This window comes from Pristiophorus japonicus, chromosome 27 (assembly GCF_044704955.1).
Source record: "Pristiophorus japonicus isolate sPriJap1 chromosome 27, sPriJap1.hap1, whole genome shotgun sequence".
NCBI classification, from domain to species: domain Eukaryota; kingdom Metazoa; phylum Chordata; class Chondrichthyes; family Pristiophoridae; genus Pristiophorus; species Pristiophorus japonicus.
In genome coordinates this window covers 1,334,639-1,359,373 of record NC_092003.1, presented here as the reverse complement: position 1 = coordinate 1,359,373, position 24,735 = coordinate 1,334,639, and the positions used below count along the sequence as shown (strand labels likewise).

At 54.5% G+C, this 24,735-nt stretch overlaps 1 protein-coding gene across 5 annotated transcripts in view; it reads right to left on the bottom strand.

The window, feature by feature from the left end:
* Positions 1 to 17,594: 17,594 nt before the first annotated feature.
* b3gat3 (beta-1,3-glucuronyltransferase 3 (glucuronosyltransferase I)) overlaps positions 17,595 to 24,735 on the bottom strand; it is a 201,486-nt gene continuing 194,345 nt past the window's right edge. For all 5 annotated transcript variants that reach the window (XM_070868078.1, XM_070868079.1, XM_070868077.1 and 2 more), the window contains one exon: positions 17,595 to 17,884. The gene's annotated coding sequence lies outside the window, so the exon portion shown is untranslated. The remainder of the gene's footprint in view (positions 17,885 to 24,735) is intronic.

Genomic DNA, 24,735 nt, shown 5'->3' with positions numbered 1-24,735 from the left:
GTTCGGCCCATCGTGCCTCTGCCGTCTCTCTGAACAGCAGACCGTTCTATCGTATTACTGCAAAATACAACAATCACAATAAATTCTTCTGATAAAACTCACTAAAATATTCTGCGTTGATCAGTGAAAAGAAAAAAAAATCACTACCTCAAAAAAAATTCTCCCCCTCTGGTTCCGTCGCCGATTATCGTCAATCCGTGACCCTCTGGTTACCGGCCCTCCTGCCCCCCGGGAACAGTCTCTCCTGATTTACTCCGTCAGAACCCCCCCGTGATTGTAAACACCTCGATCAAATCTCCCCCTTAACCTTCTCTGCTCCACGGGGAACATCCCCGGCTTCTCCAGTCTCCCCACCTCACTGAGGTCCCAGTAACTGGACCAGAGGTCGAAGTTCAGCGATGGTAATAATTTATCGTCCATTCTTTAATCTCAATTTTCCCCACATAGTTCCTCTCTTCAGTCCCTATATTACTGAGTATCGCGTCTCTGTATATATCATGGCGTATCTGAGTCCCTAACTTGCGTGCAGTTCTGGTCACCACATTACAGGAAAGATGTGATTGTACTGGAGAGGGTACAGAGGAGATTTACCAGGATGTTGCACTAGAGAGGGTACAGAGGAGATTTACCAGGATGTTGTACTGGAGAGGGTACAGAGGAGATTTACCAGGATGTTGCACTAGAGAGGGTACAGAGGAGATTTACCAGGATGTTGCACTGGAGAGGGTACAGAGGAGATTTACCAGGATGTTGCACTGGAGAGGGTACAGAGGAGATTGACCAGGATGTTGCACTGGAGAGGGTACAGAGGAGATTTACCAGGATGTTGCACTGGAGAGGGTACAGAGGAGATTTACCAGGATGTTGCACTGGAGAGGGTACAGAGGAGATTTACCAGGATGTTGCACTGGAGAGGGTACAGAGGAGATTTACCAGGATGTTGCACTGGAGAGGGTACAGAGGAGATTGACCAGGATGTTGCACTGGAGAGGGTACAGAGGAGATTTACCAGGATGTTGCACTGGAGAGGGTACAGAGGAGATTTACCAGGATGTTGCACTAGAGAGGGTACAGAGGAGATTTACCAGGATGTTGCACTGGAGAGGGCACAGAGGAGATTTACCAGGATGTTGCACTGGAGAGGGTACAGAGGAGATTTACCAGCATGTTGCACTGGAGAGGGTACAGAGGAGATTTACGAGGATGTTGCACTGGAGAGGGTACAGAGGAGATTTACCAGGATGTTGCACTGGAGAGGGTACAGTGGAGATTTACCAGGATGTTGCACTGGAGAGGGTGCAGAGCAGATTTACCAGGATGTTGCACTGGAGAGGGTACAGAGGAGATTTACCAGGATGTTGCACTGGAGAGGGTACAGAGGAGATTTACCAGGATGTTGCACTAGAGAGGGTACAGAGGAGATTTACCAGGATGTTGCACTGGAGAGGGTAGAGGAGATTGACCAGGATGTTGCACTGGAGAGGGTACAGAGGAGATTTACCAGGATGTTGCACTGGAGAGGGTACAGAGGAGATTGACCAGGATGTTGCACTGGAGAGGGTACAGAGGAGATTTACCAGGATGTTGCACTAGAGAGGGTACAGAGGAGATTTACCAGGATGTTGCACTGGAGAGGGCACAGAGGAGATTTACCAGGATGTTGCACTGGAGAGGGTACAGAGGAGATTTACCAGCATGTTGCACTGGAGAGGGTGCAGAGGAGATTTACGAGGGTGTTGCACTGGAGAGGGTGCAGAGGAGATTTACCAGGATGTTGCACTAGAGAGGGTACAGAGGAGATTTACCAGGATGTTGCACTGGAGAGGGTACAGAGGAGATTTACCAGGATGTTGCACTGGAGAGGGTACAGAGGAGATTTACCAGGATGTTGCACTGGAGAGGGTGCAGAGGAGATTTACCAGGATGTTGCACTGGAGAGGGTACAGAGGAGATTTACCAGGATGTTGCACTGGAGAGGGTACAGAGGAGATTTACCAGGATGTTGCACTGGAGAGGGTACAGAGGAGATTTACCAGGATGTTGCACTGGAGAGGGTACAGAGGAGATTTACCAGGATGTTGCACTGGAGAGGGTACAGAGGAGATTTACCAGGATGTTGCACTGGAGAGGGTACAGAGGAGATTTACCAGGATGTTGCACTGGAGAGGGTACAGAGGAGATTTACCAGGATGTTGCACTGGAGAGGGTACAGAGGAGATTTACCAGGATGTTGCACTGGAGAGGGTACAGAGGAGATTTACCAGGATGTTGCACTGGAGAGGGTACAGAGGAGATTTACCAGGATGTTGCACTGGAGAGGGTACAGAGGAGATTTACCAGGATGTTGCACTGGAGAGGGTACAGAGGAGATTTACCAGGATGTTGCCGGGACTGGAGAGGGTACAGAGGAGATTTACCAGGATGTTGCACTGGAGAGGGTACAGAGGAGATTTACCAGGATGTTGCACTGGAGAGGGTACAGAGGAGATTTACCAGGATGTTGCACTGGAGAGGGTACAGAGGAGATTCACCAGGATGTTGCACTGGAGAGGGTACATAGGAGATTTACCAGGATGTTGCACTGGAGAGAGTACAGAGGAGATTTACCAGGATGTTGCACTGGAGAGGGTACAGAGGAGATTTACCAGGATGTTGCACTGGAGAGGGTACAGAGGAGATTTACGAGGGTGTTGCCAGGACTGGAGAATTTTAGCGATGAGGAAAGATTGGATAGGCTGGGGTTTGTTTTCTTTGGAACAGAGGAGGCTGAGGGAAGAAGTTATTGAGGTGTATAAAATGATGAGCAGCCTGGATAGGACGGACCTGTTTCCCTTCGCAGAGAGTTCAACAACCAGGGGGCATAGATTTAAAGTAACTGGTAGAAGGTTTAGAGGAGATTTGAGAGGAAATATTTTCACAAAGCGAGTGGTGGGGGTCTGGGGCGGAACTCACGGCCTGAAAGGGCGGTAGAGGCAGAAACCCTCAGCACATTTTAAAAGTACTTGGATGTGCACCTGAAGTGCTGTAACCTACAGGGCTACGGACCCAGAGCTGGATTGGGTTTAGGCCGGGTCATCATCATCATAGGCGGTCCCTCGAACGAGGATGACTTGCTTCCACACAAAAAGGGGATGAGTTTGCAGATGCTACAACGAAGGACCCGATATTCCAGTCCTGAGCTCCAATGGGTGGATTTATTTAACGTGGGGTGACCGTTGCACACCAGCCACCACACGGGCTTGACCGAGCTCGGCTTTTATCCAGTGGCAAGGGTTAGCTGGGACAACTGGAGACCTGCTGTGCTGCACGGACCGAGTGCGCACATATATATCGCAGTGTGGGCTGGTCCCGTGCTGCCCCTTGGGTCCTCGCCTCTCCTGGGCCGCACACCCTCACACGCCGCACCTCCGCCACAAACATTCGCCACGCCTCCGCCGCGGTCTCTGGCCGCTCATCCGCTCCGACCTTCCCGCTCCTCCGCTGTGCTTGGGAGCCGCCGATGTTCCCTGCTCACGCTCCAGACAGCGGCCTGGGTTTTGATGACGTCACAAAGTTGCCCACCTCGAAGTCGCCGCACACTTGGGACAACGCGCGCTGGAAGTTGTAGTGGGGCGCTGCAGCTCTTTGTCGTCCCGAGCCGCGGTGGGTAGCCCTGTGTCAGCCGGCGCGGACACCGTGGGCGCAAGCGGTCTCCTTCCGCGCTGCAAATCTCTGACTCCATATTGTATCCTGGAGGATAGGAGGCCCTGTCCATCATGGGGCCCTGTGGGTATTATGGGCTGTTTGTGGCCCTGTGGATATTACGGGCTGTTTCTGGCCCTGTGGGTATTATGGGCTGTTTCTGGCCCTGTGGGTATTATGGGCTGTTTGTGGCCCTGTGGGTATTACGGGCTGTTTCTGGCCCTGTGAGTATTATGGGCTGTTTGTGGCCCTGTGGGTATTATGGGCTGTTTGTGGCCCTGTGGGTATTATGGGCTGTTTGTGGCCCTGTGGGTATTATGGGCTGTTTGTGGCCCTGTGGATATTATGGGCTGTTTGCGGCCCTGTGGGTATTACGGGCTGTTTCTGGCCCTGTGGGTATTACGGGCTGTTTGTGGCCCTGTGGATATTATGGGCTGTTTGTGGCCCTGTGGGTATTATGGGCTGTTTCTGGCCCTGTGGGTATTATGGGCTGTTTGTGGCCCTGTGGGTATTATGGGCTGTTTCTGGCCCTGTGCATATTATGGGCTGTTTGTGGCCCTGTGGGTATTATGGGCTGTTTGTGGCCCTGTGGGTATTACGGGCTGTTTGTGGCCCTGTGGATATTACGGGCTGTTTGTGGCCCTGTGGGTATTATGGGCTGTTTGTGGCCCTGTGGATATTACGGGCTGTTTCTGGCCCTGTGGGTATTACGGGCTGTTTCTGGCCCTGTGGGTATTATGGGCTGTTTGTGGCCCTGTGGGTATTATGGGCTGTTTGTGGCCCTGTGGGTATTATGGGCTGTTTGTGGCCCTGTGGGTATTATGGGCTGTTTGTGGCCCTGTGGATATTATGGGCTGTTTGTGGCCCTGTGGGTATTATGGGCTGTTTGTGGCCCTGTGGGTATTATGGGCTGTTTGTGGCCCTGTGGGTATTATGGGCTGTTTGTGGCCCTGTGGGTATTATGGGCTGTTTGAGGCCCTGTGGGTATTATGGGCTGTTTGCGGCCCTGTGGATATTATGGGCTGTTTGTGGCCCTGTGGGTATTATGGGCTGTTTCTGGCCCTGTGGATATTATGGGCTGTTTGTGGCCCTGTGGGTATTATGGGCTGTTTGGGGCCCTGTGGGTATTATGGGCTGTTTCTGGCCCTGTGGGTATTATGGGCTGTTTCTGGCCCTGTGGATATTATGGGCTGTTTGCGGCCCTGTGGGTATTATGGGCTGTTTGTGGCCCTGTGGGTATTATGGGCTGTTTCTGGCCCTGTGGATATTATGGGCTGTTTGTGGCCCTGTGGGTATTATGGGCTGTTTGGGGCCCTGTGGGTATTATGGGCTGTTTCTGGCCCTGTGGATATTATGGGCTGTTTGTGGCCCTGTGGGTATTATGGGCTGTTTGTGGCCCTGTGGATATTATGGGCTGTTTCTGGCCCTGTGGATATTATGGGCTGTTTCTGGCCCTGTGGGTATTATGGGCTGTTTGTGGCCCTGTGGATATTATGGGCTGTTTGTGGCCCTGTGGGTATTATGGGCTGTTTGTGGCCCTGTGGGTATTATGGGCTGTTTGGGGCCCTGTGGGTATTATGGGCTGTTTGTGGCCCTGTGGATATTATGGGCTGTTTCTGGCCCTGTGGGTATTATGGGCTGTTTGCGGCCCTGTGGATATTATGGGCTGTTTGCGGCCCTGTGGGTATTATGGGCTGTTTCTGGCCCTGTGGGTATTATGGGCTGTTTCTGGCCCTGTGGATATTATGGGCTGTTTGTGGCCCTGTGGATATTATGGGCTGTTTGTGGCCCTGTGGGTATTATGGGCTGTTTCTGGCCCTGTGGGTATTATGGGCTGTTTGTGGCCCTGTGGGTATTATGGGCTGTTTCTGGCCCTGTGGATATTATGGGCTGTTTGTGGCCCTGTGGATATTATGGGCTGTTTGTGGCCCTGTGGGTATTATGGGCTGTTTGTGGCCCTGTGGGTATTATGGGCTGTTTCTGGCCCTGTGGGTATTATGGGCTGTTTGTGGCCCTGTGGGTATTATGGGCTGTTTGTGGCCCTGTGGGTATTATGGGCTGTTTCTGGCCCTGTGGGTATTATGGGCTGTTTCTGGCCCTGTGGGTATTATGGGCTGTTTCTGGCCCTGTGGGTATTATGGGCTGTTTGTGGCCCTGTGGGTATTATGGGCTGTTTGTGGCCCTGTGGATATTATGGGCTGTTTGTGGCCCTGTGGATATTATGGGCTGTTTGTGGCCCTGTGGGTATTACGGGCTGTTTCTGGCCCTGTGGATATTACGGGCTGTTTCTGGCCCTGTGGATATTACGGGCTGTTTGTGGCCCTGTGGATATTACGGGCTGTTTGTGGCCCTGTGGGTATTACGGGCTGTTTCTGGCCCTGTGGGTATTACGGGCTGTTTGTGGCCCTGTGGGTATTACGGGCTGTTTGTGGCCCTGTGGGTATTACGGGCTGTTTGTGGCCCTGTGGATATTACGGGCTGTTTGTGGCCCTGTGGATATTACGGGCTGTTTGTGGCCCTGTGGGTATTACGGGCTGTTTCTGGCCCTGTGGGTATTACGGGCTGTTTCTGGCCCTGTGGGTATTACGGGCTGTTTCTGGCCCTGTGGGTATTACGGGCTGTTTGTGGCCCTGTGGGTATTATGGGCTGTTTGCGGCCCTGTGGATATTACGGGCTGTTTCTGGCCCTGTGGATATTATGGGCTGTTTCTGGCCCTGTGGATATTATGGGCTGTTTGTGGCCCTGTGGGTATTATGGGCTGTTTGTGGCCCTGTGGATATTATGGGCTGTTTGTGGCCCTGTGGATATTATGGGCTGTTTGAGGCCCTGTGGGTATTATGGGCTGTTTGCGGCCCTGTGGATATTATGGGCTGTTTCTGGCCCTGTGGGTATTATGGGCTGTTTGCGGCCCTGTGGATATTATGGGCTGTTTGCGGCCCTGTGGATATTATGGGCTGTTTGCGGCCCTGTGGATATTATGGGCTGTTTGTGGCCCTGTGGGTATTATGGGCTGTTTCTGGCCCTGTGGGTATTATGGGCTGTTTCTGGCCCTGTGGGTATTATGGGCTGTTTCTGGCCCTGTGGGTATTATGGGCTGTTTCTGGCCCTGTGGATATTATGGGCTGTTTGTGGCCCTGTGGGTATTATGGGCTGTTTCTGGCCCTGTGGATATTATGGGCTGTTTGTGGCCCTGTGGATATTATGGGCTGTTTCTGGCCCTGTGGATATTATGGGCTGTTTCTGGCCCTGTGGATATTATGGGCTGTTTGTGGCCCTGTGGGTATTATGGGCTGTTTGTGGCCCTGTGGGTATTATGGGCTGTTTCTGGCCCTGTGGATATTATGGGCTGTTTCTGGCCCTGTGGGTATTATGGGCTGTTTCTGGCCCTGTGGGTATTATGGGCTGTTTCTGGCCCTGTGGGTATTATGGGCTGTTTGTGGCCCTGTGGGTATTATGGGCTGTTTGTGGCCCTGTTGGTATTATGGGCTGTTTCTGGCCCTGTGGATATTATGGGCTGTTTGTGGCCCTGTGGGTATTATGGGCTGTTTGTGGCCCTGTGGGTATTATGGGCTGTTTCTGGCCCTGTGGATATTATGGGCTGTTTCTGGCCCTGTGGATATTATGGGCTGTTTGTGGCCCTGTGGATATTATGGGCTGTTTCTGGCCCTGTGGATATTATGGGCTGTTTGTGGCCCTGTGGGTATTATGGGCTGTTTCTGGCCCTGTGGATATTACGGGCTGTTTGTGGCCCTGTGGGTATTACGGGCTGTTTCTGGCCCTGTGCATATTACGGGCTGTTTGTGGCCCTGTGGATATTACGGGCTGTTTGTGGCCCTGTGGATATTATGGGCTGTTTGTGGCCCTGTGGGTATTATGGGCTGTTTGTGGCCCTGTGGGTATTATGGGCTGTTTGTGGCCCTGTGGGTATTATGGGCTGTTTCTGGCCCTGTGGATATTATGGGCTGTTTCTGGCCCTGTGGATATTATGGGCTGTTTCTGGCCCTGTGGGTATTATGGGCTGTTTGTGGCCCTGTGGGTATTATGGGCTGTTTGTGGCCCTGTGGGTATTATGGGCTGTTTGTGGCCCTGTGGATATTATGGGCTGTTTGTGGCCCTGTGGGTATTACGGGCTGTTTCTGGCCCTGTGGATATTACGGGCTGTTTCTGGCCCTGTGGATATTACGGGCTGTTTGTGGCCCTGTGGATATTACGGGCTGTTTGTGGCCCTGTGGGTATTACGGGCTGTTTCTGGCCCTGTGGGTATTACGGGCTGTTTGTGGCCCTGTGGGTATTACGGGCTGTTTGTGGCCCTGTGGATATTACGGGCTGTTTGTGGCCCTGTGGATATTACGGGCTGTTTGTGGCCCTGTGGATATTACGGGCTGTTTGTGGCCCTGTGGTTATTACGGGCTGTTTCTGGCCCTGTGGGTATTACGGGCTGTTTCTGGCCCTGTGGGTATTACGGGCTGTTTCTGGCCCTGTGGGTATTACGGGCTGTTTGTGGCCCTGTGGGTATTATGGGCTGTTTGCGGCCCTGTGGATATTACGGGCTGTTTCTGGCCCTGTGGGTATTATGGGCTGTTTGTGGCCCTGTGGATATTATGGGCTGTTTGTGGCCCTGTGGGTATTATGGGCTGTTTCTGGCCCTGTGGATATTATGGGCTGTTTGTGGCCCTGTGGGTATTATGGGCTGTTTCTGGCCCTGTGGATATTACGGGCTGTTTCTGGCCCTGTGGATATTATGGGCTGTTTGTGGCCCTGTGGGTATTACGGGCTGTTTCTGGCCCTGTGGGTATTATGGGCTGTTTGTGGCCCTGTGGGTATTACGGGCTGTTTCTGGCCCTGTGGATATTATGGGCTGTTTGTGGCCCTGTGGGTATTACGGGCTGTTTCTGGCCCTGTGGATATTATGGGCTGTTTGTGGCCCTGTGGGTATTACGGGCTGTTTCTGGCCCTGTGGGTATTATGGGCTGTTTCTGGCCCTGTGGATATTATGGGCTGTTTGTGGCCCTGTGGATATTATGGGCTGTTTGTGGCCCTGTGGGTATTATGGGCTGTTTCTGGCCCTGTGGATATTATGGGCTGTTTGCGGCCCTGTGGATATTATGGGCTGTTTCTGGCCCTGTGGGTATTATGGGCTGTTTATGGCCCTGTGGATATTATGGGCTGTTTGTGGCCCTGTGGATATTATGGGCTGTTTGTGGCCCTGTGGGTATTATGGGCTGTTTGTGGCCCTGTGGATATTATGGGCTGTTTGTGGCCCTGTGGGTATTATGGGCTGTTTCTGGCCCTGTGGGTATTATGGGCTGTTTGTGGCCCTGTGGATATTATGGGCTGTTTCTGGCCCTGTGGATATTATGGGCTGTTTCTGGCCCTGTGGGTATTATGGGCTGTTTCTGGCCCTGTGGATATTATGGGCTGTTTGTGGCCCTGTGGGTATTATGGGCTGTTTGTGGCCCTGTGGATATTATGGGCTGTTTCTGGCCCTGTGGATATTATGGGCTGTTTCTGGCCCTGTGGATATTATGGGCTGTTTGTGGCCCTGTGGATATTATGGGCTGTTTCTGGCCCTGTGGATATTATGGGCTGTTTGTGGCCCTGTGGGTATTATGGGCTGTTTGCGGTCCTGTGGATATTATGGGCTGTTTGCGGCCCTGTGGATATTATGGGCTGTTTCTGGCCCTGTGGGTATTATGGGCTGTTTCTGGCCCTGTGGGTATTATGGACTGTTTGTGGCCCTGTGGATATTATGGGCTGTTTGCGGCCCTGTGGATATTATGGGCTGTTTCCGGCCCTGTGGGTATTATGGGCTGTTTCTGGCCCTGTGGATATTATGGGCTGTTTGTGGCCCTGTGGGTATTATGGGCTGTTTGTGGCCCTGTGGATATTATGGGCTGTTTGCGGCCCTGTGGATATTATGGGCTGTTTCTGGCCCTGTGGGTATTATGGGCTGTTTGCGGCCCTGTGGGTATTATGGGCTGTTTGTGGCCCTGTGGGTATTATGGGCTGTTTGTGGCCCTGTGGATATTATGGGCTGTTTGTGGCCCTGTGGGTATTATGGGCTGTTTCTGGCCCTGTGGGTATTATGGGCTGTTTGTGGCCCTGTGGATATTATGGGCTGTTTGCGGCCCTGTGGATATTATGGGCTGTTTGAGGCCCTGTGCATATTATGGGCTGTTTGCGGCCCTGTGGATATTATGGGCTGTTTGTGGCCCTGTGGGTATTATGGGCTGTTTCTGGCCCTGTGGGTATTATGGGCTGTTTGTGGCCCTGTGGATATTATGGGCTGTTTGTGGCCCTGTGGGTATTATGGGCTGTTTGTGGCCCTGTGGGTATTATGGGCTGTTTGTGGCCCTGTGGATATTATGGGCTGTTTGTGGCCCTGTGGGTATTATGGGCTGTTCCTGGCCCTGTGGATATTATGGGCTGTTTGTGGCCCTGTGGATATTACGGGCTGTTTGTGGCCCTGTGGATATTATGGGCTGTTTGTGGCCCTGTGGATATTATGGGCTGTTTGTGGCCCTATGGGTATTATGGGCTGTTTGTGGCCCTGTGGGTATTATGGGCTGTTTCTGGCCCTGTGGATATTACGGGCTGTTTCTGGCCCTGTGGATATTACGGGCTGTTTGCGGCCCTGTGGATATTACGGGCTGTTTCTGGCCCTGTGGATATTATGGGCTGTTTGTGGCCCTGTGGATATTATGGGCTGTTTCTGGCCCTGTGGGTATTGTGGGCTGTTTCTGGCCCTGTGGATATTATGGACTGTTTGTGGCCCTGTGGATATTATGGGCTGTTTGTGGCCCTGTGGATATTATGGGCTGTTTGCGGCCCTGTGGATATTATGGGCTGTTTCTGGCCCTGTGGATATTATGGGCTGTTTCTGGCCCTGTGGATATTACGGGCTGTTTCTGGCCCTGTGGATATTACGGGCTGTTTGCGACCCTGTGGATATTACGGGCTGTTTCTGGCCCTGTGGATATTATGGGCTGTTTGTGGTCCTGTGGATATTATGGGCTGTTTCTGGCCCTGTGGGTATTGTGGGCTGTTTCTGGCCCTGTGGATATTATGGGCTGTTTGTGGCCCTGTGGATATTATGGGCTGTTTGTGGCCCTGTGGGTATTATGGGCTGTTTCTGGCCCTGTGGATATTATGGGCTGTTTCTGTCCCTGTGGATATTATGGGCTGTTTGTGGCCCTGTGGGTATTATGGGCTGTTTGTGGCCCTGTGGGTATTATGGGCTGTTTGTGGCCCTGTGGGTATTATGGGCTGTTTGTGGCCCTGTGGATATTATGGGCTGTTTGTGGCCCTGTGGGTATTATGGGCTGTTTGTGGCCCTGTGGATATTATGGGCTGTTTGTGGCCCTGTGGGTATTATGGGCTGTTTGCGGCCCTGTGGGTATAATGGGCTGTTTGTGGCCCTGTGGATATTATGGGCTGTTTGTGGCCCTGTGGATATTATGGGCTGTTTGCGGCCCTGTGGGTATTATGGGCTGTTTGTGGCCCTGTGGGTATTATGGGCTGTTTGTGGCCCTGCGGATATTATGGGCTGTTTCCGGCCCTGCGGATATTATGGGCTGTTTGCGGCCCTGCGGGTATTATGGGCTGTTTGCGGCCCTGTGGGTATTATGGGCTGTTTGCGGCCCTGTGGGTATTATGGGCTGTTTGTGGCCCTGTGGGTATTATGGGCTGTTTGTGGCCCTGTGGGTATTATGGGCTGTTTGCGGCCCTGTGGGTATTATGGGCTGTTTGTGGCCCTGTGGGTATTATGGGCTGTTTCTGGCCCTGTGGGTATTATGGGCTGTTTCTGGCCCTGTGGGTATTATGGGCTGTTTGTGGCCCTGTGGATATTACGGGCTGTTTGCGGCCCTGTGGATATTATGGGCTGTTTGTGGCCCTGTGGGTATTATGGGCTGTTTCTGGCCCTGTGGATATTATGGGCTGTTTGTGGCCCTGTGGGTATTATGGGCTGTTTCCGGCCCTGTGGTTATTATGGGCTGTTTGCGGCCCTGTGGATATTATGGGCTGTTTGCGGCCCTGTGGATATTATGGGCTGTTTGTGGCCCTGTGGGTATTATGGGCTGTTTCCGGCCCTGTGGATATTATGGGCTGTTTGCGGCCCTGCGGGTATTATGGGCTGTTTGCGGCCCTGTGGGTATTATGGGCTGTTTCCGGCCCTGTGGTTATTATGGGCTGTTTGTGGCCCTGTGGATATTATGGGCTGTTTGCGGCCCTGTGGATATTATGGGCTGTTTGCGGCCCTGTGCATATTATGGGCTGTTTGTGGCCCTGTGGATATTATGGGCTGTTTGTGGCCCTGTGGGTATTATGGGCTGTTTCTGGCCCTGTGGATATTATGAGCTGTTTGCGGCCCTGTGGATATTATGGGCTGTTTGTGGCCCTGTGGGTATTATGGGCTGTTTCTGGCCCCGTGGATATTATGGGCTGTTTCTGGCCCCGTGGATATTATGAGCTGTTTGCGGCACTGTGGATATTATGGGCTGTTTGCGGCCCTGTGGATATTATGTGCTGTTTGCGGCCCTGTGGATATTATGGGCTGTTTCTGGCCCCGTGGATATTATGGGCTGTTTCTGGCCCTGTGGATATTATGAGCTGTTTGCGGCACTGTGGATATTATGAGCTGTTTGCGGCACTGTGGATATTATGAGCTGTTTGCGGCACTGTGGATATTATGGGCTGTTTCTGGCCCTGTGGATATTACGGGCTGTTTGCGGCACTGTGGATATTATGGGATATTTCAGGACCTGTGGATATTACGGGACGCTGCACGGGGTAACTCGAGCTCAGCAGTGAGATGCAAACACTGCGTCTGATCGAATGGAGCGGTGTCTCGGGCCTACGTGGTAACTAATGCGGGCGCCAGCGGCTGTCAGGCGTGCTTGGATCCTGCGATTCCGCGGCAGCACGCGTTGCACGACAGCTGCGCCAGTCGGGGTTTGGAGTTGAGTCACTGCAGAGTTTGCAGATGGCCCGGGGTCGGGGGCCGGGGTCTGTGGGCTGGCTCGCACCGATCTCGGCCCTGCCCGTGGGTGTGACTTCCTGTGCTGTAAGCAGGCTGCTTCCTGCCCAACTTAGCGACTTATTTCTCATTCCGAAACAGGTGAGCGGCCACACATCAACATGCTGGGTGTCGCTGGGCGCCCGTAAGACGAGGAAGTGATTTAAACCGAAAACAAGCTGGGTGGAATCGCTGCTGATTGTGCAGATAGACGCAGTACATTCAGGTGATGTTTCCCACATCACATTAACCCGAACCCACTCCGACGTTTCAGTGTCAAGGGAAACTTTTCAGATGACTATTAGTACTTTCACCTTTCCACTTCAGCTCCATAAAGGTGGTGTGTAACCTCCTTTATAACCTCACTGAGCTCCTCCAGCCCTGAAACCTCCCTATCTGTGTAACCCCCTCCAGCCCCTCCCTATCTCTGTAACCCCCTCCAGCCCCTACACCCCTCCCTATCTCTGTAACCCCCTCCAGCCCCTCCCTATCTTTGTAACCTCCTCCAGCCCCTACACCCCTCCCTATCTCTGTAACCCCCTCCAGCCCCTACACCCCTCCCTATCTCTGTAACCTCCTCCAGCCCTGAAACCTCCCTATCTCTGTAACCCCCTCCTGCCCCTACATCCCTCCCTATCTCTGTAACACCCTCCAGCCCCTCCCTATCCCTGTAACCTCCTCCAGCCCCAACACCCCTCCCAATCTCTGTAACCTCCTCCAGCCCCAACACCACTCCCTATCTCTGTAACCCCCTCCAGCCCCTACACACCTCCCTATCTCTGTAACCTCCTCCAGCCCCTACACACCTCCCTATCTCTGTAACCTCCTCCAGCCCTATACCCCTCCCTATCTCTGTAACCCCCTCCAGCCCCTCCCTATCTCTGTAACCTCCTCCAGCCCCAACACCCCTCCCTATCTCTGTAACCTCCTCCAGCCCCAACACCCCTCCCTATCTCTGTAACCCCCTCCAGCCCCTCCCTATCTCTGTAACCTCCTCCAGCCCCTACACCCCTCCCTATCTCTGTAACCCCCTCCAGCCCCTACACCCCTCCCTATCTCTGTAACCTCCTCCAGCCCTGAAACCTCCCTATCTCTGTAACCCCCTCCTGCCCCTACATCCCTCCCTATCTCTGTAACACCCTCCAGCCCCTCCCTATCTCTGTAACCTCCTCCAGCCCCAACACCCCTCCCAATCTCTGTAACCTCCTCCAGCCCCAACACCACTCCCTATCTCTGTAACCCCCTCCAGCCCCTACACACCTCCCTATCTCTGTAACCTCCTCCAGCCCCTACACACCTCCCTATCTCTGTAACCTCCTCCAGCCCTATACCCCTCCCTATCTCTGTAACCCCCTCCAGCCCCTACACCCCTCCCTATCTCTGTAACCTCCTCCAGCCCCAACACCCCTCCCTATCTCTGTAACCTCCTCCAGCCCCAACACCCCTCCCTATCTCTGTAATCTCCTCCAGCCGCTACACCCCTCCCTATCTCTGTAACCTCCTCCAGCCCCTACACCCCTCCCTATCTCTGTAACCTCCTCCAGCCCCTACACCCCTCCCTATCTCTGTAATCTCCTCCAGCCGCTACACCCCTCCCGATCTCTGTAACCTCCTCCAGCCCCTACACCCCTCCCTATCTCTGTAACCCCCTCCAGCCCCTCCCTATCTCTGTAACCCCCCTCCAGCCTCTACACCCCTCCCTATATCTGTAACCTCCTCCAGCCCCAACACCCCTCCCTATCTCTGTAACCTCCTCCAGCCCCAACACCCCTCCCTATCTCTGTAACCTCCTCCAGCCCCAACACTCCTCCCTATCTCTGTAACCCCCTCCAGCCCCTACACCCCTCCCTATCTCTGTAACCCCCTCCAGCCCCTACACCCCTCCCTATCTCTGTAACCCCCTCCAGCCCCTACACCCCTCCCTATCTCTGTAACCTCCTCCAGCCCCTACACCCCTCCCTATCTCTGTAACCCCCTACAGCCCCTCCCTATCTCTGTAACCTCCTCCAGCCCCAGCACCCCTCCCTATCTCTGTAACCTCCTCCAGCCCCAACACCCCTCCCTATCTCTGTAACCTCCTCCAGCCCCTACACCCCTCCCTATCTCTGTAACCTCCTCCAGCCCCAACACCCCTCCCTATCTCTGTAACCTCCTCCAGCCCCTACACCCCTCCCTATCTCTGTAACCTCCTCCAGCCCTGAAACCTCCCTATCTCTGTAACCTCCTCCAGCCCCTACACCCCTCCCTATCTCTGTAACCCCCTCCAGCCCTACACCCCTCCCTATATCTGTAACCTCCTCCAGCCCCTACACCCTCCCTATCTCTGTAACGCTCTCCAGCCCTATATCCCTCCCTATCTCTGTAACCTCCTCCAGCCGCTACACCCCTCCCTTTCTCTGTAACCTCCTCCAGCCCCAGCACCCCTCCCTATCTCTGTAACCTCCTCCAGCCCCAACACCCCTCCCTATCTCTGTAACCTCCTCCAGCCCCTACACCCCTCCCTATCTCTGTAACCTCCTCCAGCCCCAACACCCCTCCCTATCTCTGTAACCTCCTCCAGCCCCTACACCCCTCCCTATCTCTGTAACCTCCTCCAGCCCTGAAACCTCCCTATCTCTGTAACCTCCTCCAGCCCCTACACCCCTCCCTATCTCTGTAACCCCCTCCAGCCCTACACCCCTCCCTATATCTGTAACCTCCTCCAGCCCCTACACCCTCCCTATCTCTGTAACGCTCTCCAGCCCTATATCCCTCCCTATCTCTGTAACCTCCTCCAGCCGCTACACCCCTCCCTTTCTCTGTAACCTCCTCCAGCCCCTACACCCCTCCCTTTCTCTGTAACCTCCTCCAGCCCCTACGCCCCTCCCTATCTCTGTAACGTCCTCCAGCCCTACAACCCTCCCTATCTCTGTAACCCCCTCCAGCCCTACAACCCTCTGAGATCTCTGCGTTCCTCCAATTCTGCCCTCTTGCCCATCCCCCGATTCCCATCGCTCCACCATCGGTGGCCGTGCCTTCAGCTGCCTGGGCCCCAAGCTCTGGAATTCCCTCCCTAAACCTCTCCGTCTTTCACTCCTCCTTTAAAATTCTCCATAAAACCTACTGCAATGTAAGTATCTGCGAGGATGCTCACAGGTTGGTAGAGCTGTTGCATTGTGAGTGGCTTAGCCAGTCACGTGATAGTCACAAGACTCAATAAAACCCCGGCCAGTTGGGTTCGGCGGATCCACGATGAGGTATGCAGTTATGAGTCTGGTGGATGAACTGGTAATGTGTCGTGTGATTGTTAAACCTTTGCTAATAAACCAACTAGTTCTTAATAGCAATGTGTTGCTGTGAATTCTTAAGCAAAGAACCCATGAAGCAAATACATCATACCTACCTCTTTGACCAAGCGTTTGTCATCTGCCCCAATATCTCCATACATGGCTCAGTGTGAGATAGTATTCTGATGACGCTCCTGAGAAGCGCCTTGGTAGCTTTTATTACGTCGGGTGCAGTGTAAGTGCCTCCTCCCCTCTGATCACTGAATGTTGCTCGAGTACCAGAAGGTGGGATCCTGCCCACATTCGGAGCCTCACCTCATATATGAGCAGCGAGCCTGTACCTGCCCCAACACACTCCAGCACAGGTCACTGGATAACAACCAGGAGTTGGGGAAGCTTGCCGGACTTTCCCGTCCCCCCACTCCGCCAGCGCCTTAATCCCAGGACGCCGGGAAGAACTCCCCCGCTCTTCTTCGAAATAGTGCCATAAGATCTTTTACGTCAACCTGAGAGGCCAGATGGTGCCTTGGTTTAACGTCTCATCTGAAAGACGGCACCTCCGACAGTGCAGCGCTCCCTCAGTACTGCCCCTCCGACAGTGCGGAGCTCCCTCAGTACTGCCCCTCCGACAGTGCGGCGCTCCCTCAGTACTGCCCCTCCGACAGTGCGGCGCTCCCTCAGTACTGCCCCTCCGACAGTGCGGCGCTCCCTCAGTACTGCCCCTCCGACACTGCGGCACTCCCTCAGTACTGCCCCTCCGACAGTGCGGCGCTCCCTCAGTACTGCCCCTCCGACAGTACAGCGCTCCCTCAGTACTGCCCCTCCGACAGTGCGGTGCTCCCTCAGTACTGCCCCTCCGACAGTGCGGTGCTCCCTCAGTACTGCCCCTCCGACAGTACAGCGCTCCCTCAGTACTGCCCTCCGACAGTGCGGCGCTCCCTCAGTACTGCCCCTCCGACAGTACAGCGCTCCCTCAGTACTGCCCCTCCGACAGTGCGGCACTCCCTCAGTACTGCCCCTCCGACAGTACGGCGCTCCCTCAGTACTGCCCCTCCGACAGTGCGGCGCTCCCTCAGTACTGCCCCTCCGACAGTGCGGCGCTCCCTCAGTACTGCCCTCCGACAGTGCAGCGCTCCCTCAGTACTACCCCTCCGACAGTGCGGCGCTCCCTCAGTACTGCCCCTCCGACAGTGCAGCGCTCCCTCAGTACTGCCCCTCCGACAGTGCGGCGCTCCCTCAGTACTGCCCCTCCGACAGTGCAGCGCTCCCTCAGTACTGCCCCCCGACAGTGCAGCGCTCCCTCAGTACTGCCCCTCCGACAGTGCAGCGCTCCCTCAGTACTGACCCTCCGACAGTGCGGCGCTCCCTCAGCCCTGCACTGGGAGTGTCAGCCTGGATTTTTGTGCTCAAGAGTGGGACTTGACCTCACGACCTTCTGACTCAGAGGCGAGTGTGATACCCACTGAGCCACAGCTGACAAACATAAGAAGGAAATAAAGAAAGAAACTATGCTGAAAAAAGGGAGAGATAGACACAAAAACCAAGAGTAAGGGGAAGACAGGAAATAAGAGACAAGGGAAGAGAATTAAGGACAGTTGCCCATTTGATGAGATCTGGTTTTGGTGATGAGGTTGTGCAACAATTAGAATTTTTAGTAACAGGATATTCCAAAATATATACTGTAAATTCACACAACAATTATAGTTGAAAATTAGTGAAATGATTTGACGAATCTGTGACTGGCAATGGTTGATTGGCTCACAGGAGCACCCCCTACTTTCTCAAGAATCTCACCCGATACCTCCTATCAGGCAGTCAAGGGCAACTTCAGTCCTCCACTGACGTGTCAAATCACCAATCTTCTTCGCAATCTCTGTAGGCTGCCATCGAGTGCATTCAAGTCGAGGGTTGGGGTAATTTTCTGCAGAGTAATTTTCGAGCAATTAGTCAGAAATGGAACATAAAACTTGCTGGGATTTTTTTTTCATAAAAAGAGTACGCTCTTGTTTGTTGTAAAAGAGGTTGGGCAGCAGAATACTTGAAATGAGTGTCCGCTCTACACAGGGGTCCTGAGCAAACAATGGAACCCTCTTAATCATTACAGGAATCAGATAGGCTGACGTGAGTTACCGAGCGAGACCTCTACATCTACTATACTGCAGGGGGGTTTTAGAGAGTGTGGAGCGAGACTGCTTTATTAAGAGGGCGTTCAATCATAGAAATTTACAGCACGGAAGGAGGCCATTTCGGCCCATCGTGTCCGCGCCGGCCGACCAAGAGCTACCCGGCCTAATCCCACTTTTCAGGTAGCGAGGACACTGATGCGGAGATCCAACACCGCCTCCAGTGCGCCAGTGCAGCCTTCGGCCGTCTGAGGAAAAGAGTGTTTGAAGACCAGGCCCTCAAATCTACCACCAAGCTCACGGTCGACAGGGCTGTAGTGATACCCGCCCTCCTGTATGGATCAGAGGCATGGACCATGTACAGCCGACACCTCAAGCCACTGGAGGTATATCACCAACGATGTCTCCGCAAGATCCTGCAAATCCCCTGGGAGGACAGACGCACCAACGTTAGCGTCCTCGACCAGGCCCAACATCCCCAGCATCGAAGCACTCACCACACACGAACAGCTTCGCTGGGGAGGGCCACATAGTTCACATGCCAGACACGAGACTCCCTAAGCAAATGCTTTATGCAGAGCTCCTTCGTGGTAAACAAGCCAAAGGAGGACAGCGGAAACGTTATAAGGACACCCTCAAAGCCCCCCTGGTAAAGTGCGACATCCCCACTGACACCTGGGAGACCCTGGCCGCAGACCGCCCGAGGTGGAGAAAGTCCATCCGGGAGGGCGCTGAGCTCTTCGAGTCTCAACGCCGAGAGCGTGAAGAGGCCAGGCGCAGGCAGCGGAAGGAGCGCGCGACAAACCAGCCCCACCCACCCCTTCCCTCGACGAATGTCTGTCCCACCTGTGACAGAGTCTGTGGCTCTCGTATCGGACTGTTCAGCCACCAGAGAACTCCCTTTGGGAGTGGAAGCAAGTCTTCCTCGATTTCGAGGGACTGCCTATGATGATAATGATGATGACTTCCCAGCTCTGGGTCCGTAGCCCTGTAGGTTACGGCACTTCAGGTGCACATCCAAGTACTGTTTAAATGTGGTGAGGGTTTCTGCCTCTACCACCCTTTCAGGCAGTGAGTTCTACCCCAGACCCCCACCACCCTCTGGGTGAAGACATTTCCCCTCAAATCCCCTCTAAACCTCCCCCCAATTACTTTAAACCTATGCCCCCTGGTTGTTGACCCCTCTGCCAAGGGAAACAGGTCCTTCCTATACACTCTATCCAGGTCCCTCATCATTTTATACACCTCAATCAGCTCTCCCCTCAGCCTCCTCTGTTCCAAAGAAAACAAACCCCAGCCTATCCAATCTTTCCCCATCGCTAAAATTCCCCAGTCCTGGCAAGACCTTGCTAATAAATCTCCTCTGAACCCTCTCCAGCGCGATCACATCTTTCAATGTCAACACGATTTTGCAGAATGAGGGCTCGTCTCACTGTGAGGCTATTTTATCGAGAGACTTTTAAACTGAGGTGGAATGCCGAAAGGGAGAGCAGTACCAGGCTGCTCCAGTCGGGGGTGCTCCTGCCCTCCGGGCCTTTGCTGAAGCTGGAGAGCTTTGTTTGAAACCTGCTTTCAGGAGATATAGAACGATCGGGAGAGCTCGGGGCAGACACTGCCCAGAACATGCGCGGAGACGTTTGCTGCAGCGGTATTTTACCGAGCGTAAAAAGAAGGAGTTTAATTGAAAGGTGGACGGTGAACAGGGCACCTGGCAGTTCATTCACGAGGGGGAGGTCTTGTTCCTGACAGTATCCCGGCGTTGTGTGTGAGCAGAGGGGCCAGAGGGTCCAAGAGAGCAAAATGTCTCAGGTGATGTTGGACACCACTCCCACACCCCCCATCACTGGCAATGTTTGAACACAAATGGTGTTAAAATCGCACTGAGGTACAGTCCCCACGCTGGGTCAGAGAGAGCGAACCGTTTAAATTACCCCTTTGTGCCAAAACAACCAAAAACTACACCTGCATTTATATAGCACCTTTTACTGAGTAAAACCTCCCCAGGCGTTTCACTCGCCGTAAATCAGACACACTCTGACCCCGAGCCACATAAGGAGATATTGGGACAGGCGACCAAAAGCTGGGTCAGAGGTCGGTTTTAAGGAGGGTCTTAAAGGAGGAGAGAGAGGTGGAGAGGTTTAGGGAGGGAGTTCCAGAGCTTGGGGCCCAGGCAGCTGAAGGCACGGCCACCGATGGTGGAGCGATGGGAATCGGGGGATGGGCAAGAGGCCAGAATTGGAGGAGTGCAGAGATAGGGAGGGGTGTAGGGCTGGAGGAGGTTACAGAGATAGGGAGGGGTGTAGGGGCTGGAGGGGGTTACAGAGATAGGGAGGGGTGTAGGGGCTGGAGGAGGTTACAGAGATAGGGAGGGGTGTAGGGGCTGGAGGAGGTTACAGAGATAGGGAGGGGTGTAGGGGCTGGAGGGGGTTACAGAGATAGGGAGGGGTGTAGGGGCTGGAGGAGGTTACAGAGATAGGGAGGGGTGTAGGGGCTGGAGGAGGTTACAGAGATAGGGAGGGCTGTAGGGGCTGGAGGAGGTTACAGAGATAGGGAGGGGTGTAGGGGCTGGAGGAGGTTACAGAGATAGGGAGGGCTGTAGGGGGTTACAGAGATAGGGAGGGCTGTAGGGGCTGGAGGAGGTTACAGAGATAGGGAGGGGTATCGGGGCTGGAGGGGGTTACAGAGATAGGGAGGGGTGTAGGGGCTGGAGGGGGTTACAGAGATAGGGAGGGGTGTAGGGGCTGGAGGGGGTTACAGAGATAGGGAGGGGTGTAGGGTCTGGAGGGGGTTACAGAGATAGGGAGGGGTGTAGGGGCTGGAGGGGGTTACAGAGATAGGGAGGGGTGTAGGGCTGGAGGAGGTTACAGAGATAGGGAGGGGTGTAGGGGCTGGAGGGGGTTACAGAGATAGGGAGGGGTGTAGGGGCTGGAGGGGATTACAGAGATAGGGAGGGGTGTAGGGGCTGGAGGGGGTTACAGAGATAGGGAGGAGTGTAGGGGCTGGAGGGGATTACAGAGATAGGGAGGGGTGTAGGGGCTGGAGGGGGTTACAGAGATAGGGAGGGGTGAGGAAGGATTTGAACACGAGGAAGGAGAATTGTAAAATCGAGGTGGAGCCGGACCTGGAGCCAATGTAGGTCAGCGAGCACAGGGGGTGATGGGTTAAACGGACTGTATGTGATATTGTCGGTAACTGAAGTCTGCCCTTGCCCTAACTCCGAGAGCTGGGTTCACAGGACCAGACCGGAGGAGGATTAGATTTTGTCCAGTCAAGACAGTATCCCGGGGATAAAGAAAGGGGGTTTAACAAATTCAGCCTCATAGCTCCTGCTCTTGTCTAAGATGTAGTGTCCACTGAGGGCAGGATTGGGCTCAGAGGTGATGCACCTCTTGGCCGAATAGCTTGTTGACTTTCACTCCCGAGGCTCACTCGCACATGGATCAGGAGATTGGGAAGGGAGCCTATTGTAAAACAAATTGCTTGCAGCTTTTATGCAGATGAATGAGGATGAATGCGCGAGGCAGCGATGAGGTTAAATGTCTCTCTCTCTCTCTAACCGATGATGACGGGTGTTCGAGGAGGTAAACAGCTGCCTGCCTCCCCCCCCTGCCACACACACAGCTCCCACACCGCCTCACTGTTTCACACCTCTGCGCCTCTCGCTGTACCTGCCGCTCAACACACACACACAACAGAGAGATGGCTTTCTCCGCTCTGTGTCTCTCTGTTGTTCAGGGGCTGCACTGTTCCACAACAAACCCATCTTCCTCCCACCCAGGTCTGCAGCGACAGTAAACCCCGACACTGTGAGGGTCATTTAGACGTTGTGCGATGGCCCAAAGCCAGTCAGCAGCCATCGTACATCTCTCCTCATTCTGCTCAACATCGGGAAATATCAAACGGCTGTCCGATTCGCTGAATTAGAAGAGCTTGCATTTATATAGCGCCTTTCACGATCACTGGACGTCTCAAATGGCTTATCAGCCAATTAAGTACTTTTGGAGTGCGCTCACTGTTGTAATGTGGGAAACGCCAATTTGCGCACAGCAAGCTCCCACACACAGCGATGTGATAATGACCCAGATCATCTGTTTTAGTGATGTTGGTCGAGGGATAAATATTGGCCCCAGGACACCGGGGAGAACTCCCCCTGCTCTTCTTCCAATAGTGGCCCCGGGATCTTTTACATCCACCCGAGAGGGCAGACGGGGCCTCGGTTTAATGTCTCATCCGAGAGACGGCCCCTCCGACAGTGCGGCGCTCCCTCAGTACTGTCCCTCCGACAGTGCGGCGCTCCCTCAGTACTGCCCCTGACAGTGCGGCGCTCCCTCAGTACTGCCCCTCTGACAGTGCAGCGCTCCCTCAGTACTGCCCCTCTGACAGTGCGGCACTCCCTCAGTACTGCCCCTCTGACAGTGCGGCACTCCCTCAGTACTGCTCCTCTGACAGTGCGGCACTCCCTCAGTACTGCCCCTCCGACAGTGCGGCGCTCCCTCAGTACTGCCCCTCTGACAGTGCGGCACTCCCTCAGTACTGCTCCTCTGACAGTGCGGCACTCCCTCAGTACTGCCCCTCCGACAGTGCGGCACTCCCTCAGTACTGCCCCTCCGACAATGCGCCGCTCCCTCAGTACTGCCCTCCGACAGTGCGGCACTCCCTCAGTACTGCCCCTCCGACAGTGCGGGGCTCCCTCAGTACTGCCTCTCCGACAGTGCGGCGCTCCCTCAGTACTGCCCCTCTGACAGTGCGGGGCTCCCTCAGTACTGCCCCTCCGACAGTGCGGCACTCCCTCAGTACTGCCCCTCCGACAGTGCGCCGCTCCCTCAGTACTGCCCTCCGACAGTGCGGCACTCCCTCAGTACTGCCCCTCCGACAGTGCGGGGCTCCCTCAGTACTGCCTCTCCGACAGTGCGGCACTCCCTCAGTACTGCCCCTCCGACAGTGCGGGGCTCCCTCAGTACTGCCTCTCCGACAGTGCGGCGCTCCCTCAGTACTGCCCCTCTGACAGTGCGGGGCTCCCTCAGTACTGCCCCTCCGACAGTGCGGCACTCCCTCAGTACTGCCCCTCCGACAGTGCGCCGCTCCCTCAGTACTGCCCTCCGACAGTGCGGCACTCCCTCAGTACTGCCCCTCCGACAGTGCGGGGCTCCCTCAGTACTGCCTCTCCGACAGTGCGGCACTCCCTCAGTACTGCCCCTCCGACAGTGCGGGGCTCCCTCAGTACTGCCCCTCTGACAGTGCGGCGCTCCCTCAGTACTGCCCCTCCGACAGTGCGCCGCTCCCTCAGTACTGCCCCTCCGACAGTGTGGCACTCCCTCAGTACTGCCCCTCCGACAGTGCGGGGCTCCCTCAGTACTGCCCCTCCGACAGTGCGGCACTCCCTCAGTACTGCCCTCCGACAGTGCGGCACTCCCTCAGTACTGCCCCTCCGACAGTGCGGCGCTCCCTCAGTACTGCCCCTCCGACAGTGCGGCACTCCCTCAGTACTGCCCCTCCGACAGTGCGGGGCTCCCTCAGTACTGCCCCTCCGACAGTGCGGCACTCCCTCAGTTATGCCCCTCCGACAGTGCGGGGCTCCCTCAGTACTGCCCCTCCGACAGTGAATCCTTCCACTACCTCACACTCGCACAAGGGACCTGGGGGTCCTTGTTCCAATCACTGAAAGTTAACCTGCAGCTACAGGAGGCAATTCAGAAAGTAAATGGTATATTGGCCTTTATTACAGGAGGATTTGAGTCTAAGAGTAAAGATATTACTGCAATTATACAGGGCCCTGGTGAGACCACACCTGGAGTATTGTGCACAGTTTGGGTCTCCTTACCTAAGGAAGAATATACTGGCCATAGAGGGAGTGCAGCGAAGGTTCACCAGACTGATTCCTGGGATGGGGGGATTGTCCTATGAGGAGAGATTGAGCAGACTGGGCCGATATTCTCTGGAGTTTAGAAGAATGAGAGGTGATCCCATTGAAACACACACAATACTTACCGGGCTTGACAGGGTAGATGCAGGGAGGGTGTTTCCCCCCCGGGGCTGGGGAGTCTAGAACCAGGGGTCACAGTCTCAGGATAAGGGCTCGGCCATTGAGGACTGAGATGAGGAGGGATTTCTTCACTCAGAGGGGGGTGAACCTTTGGAATTCTCTGCCCCAGAGGGCTGTGGAGACTCAGTCGTTGAGTATAGTCAAGGCTGAGATCGATAGATTTTTGGATATTAAGGGATATGGGGATCGGGCGGGAAAGTGGAGTTGAGGTCTAAGGTCAGCCGTGATCACATTGAATGGTGGAGCAGGGCTCGAGGGGCCGAATGGCCGACTCCTGCTCCTATTTCTTATGTTCTCCAAGGGAGGAGGGCGAAGATACGAAACGAGACCCAACCCTGTGGACTGGACCGCTGGAATCAGGACATTGTGACATTGAGGCCCCACTGGGGTCAGTGGTGGCTCAGACTCCCAGAGAGCTGATCTCCTGTTTCTGTCCTCCCTCCCACCCTGAGCACGGCCACGGAATCCCACCCTGACATTCTCGTCAACGATTCAGTTCCTGGGTTTAAAGGTCAACTTACAGGAGCATCAATTGAAAGGCCAACATCAGCGAACCATAATGTCCTCCTCGTCCGTCCGTGCGTGACGAAGACCCACTTTACCGCC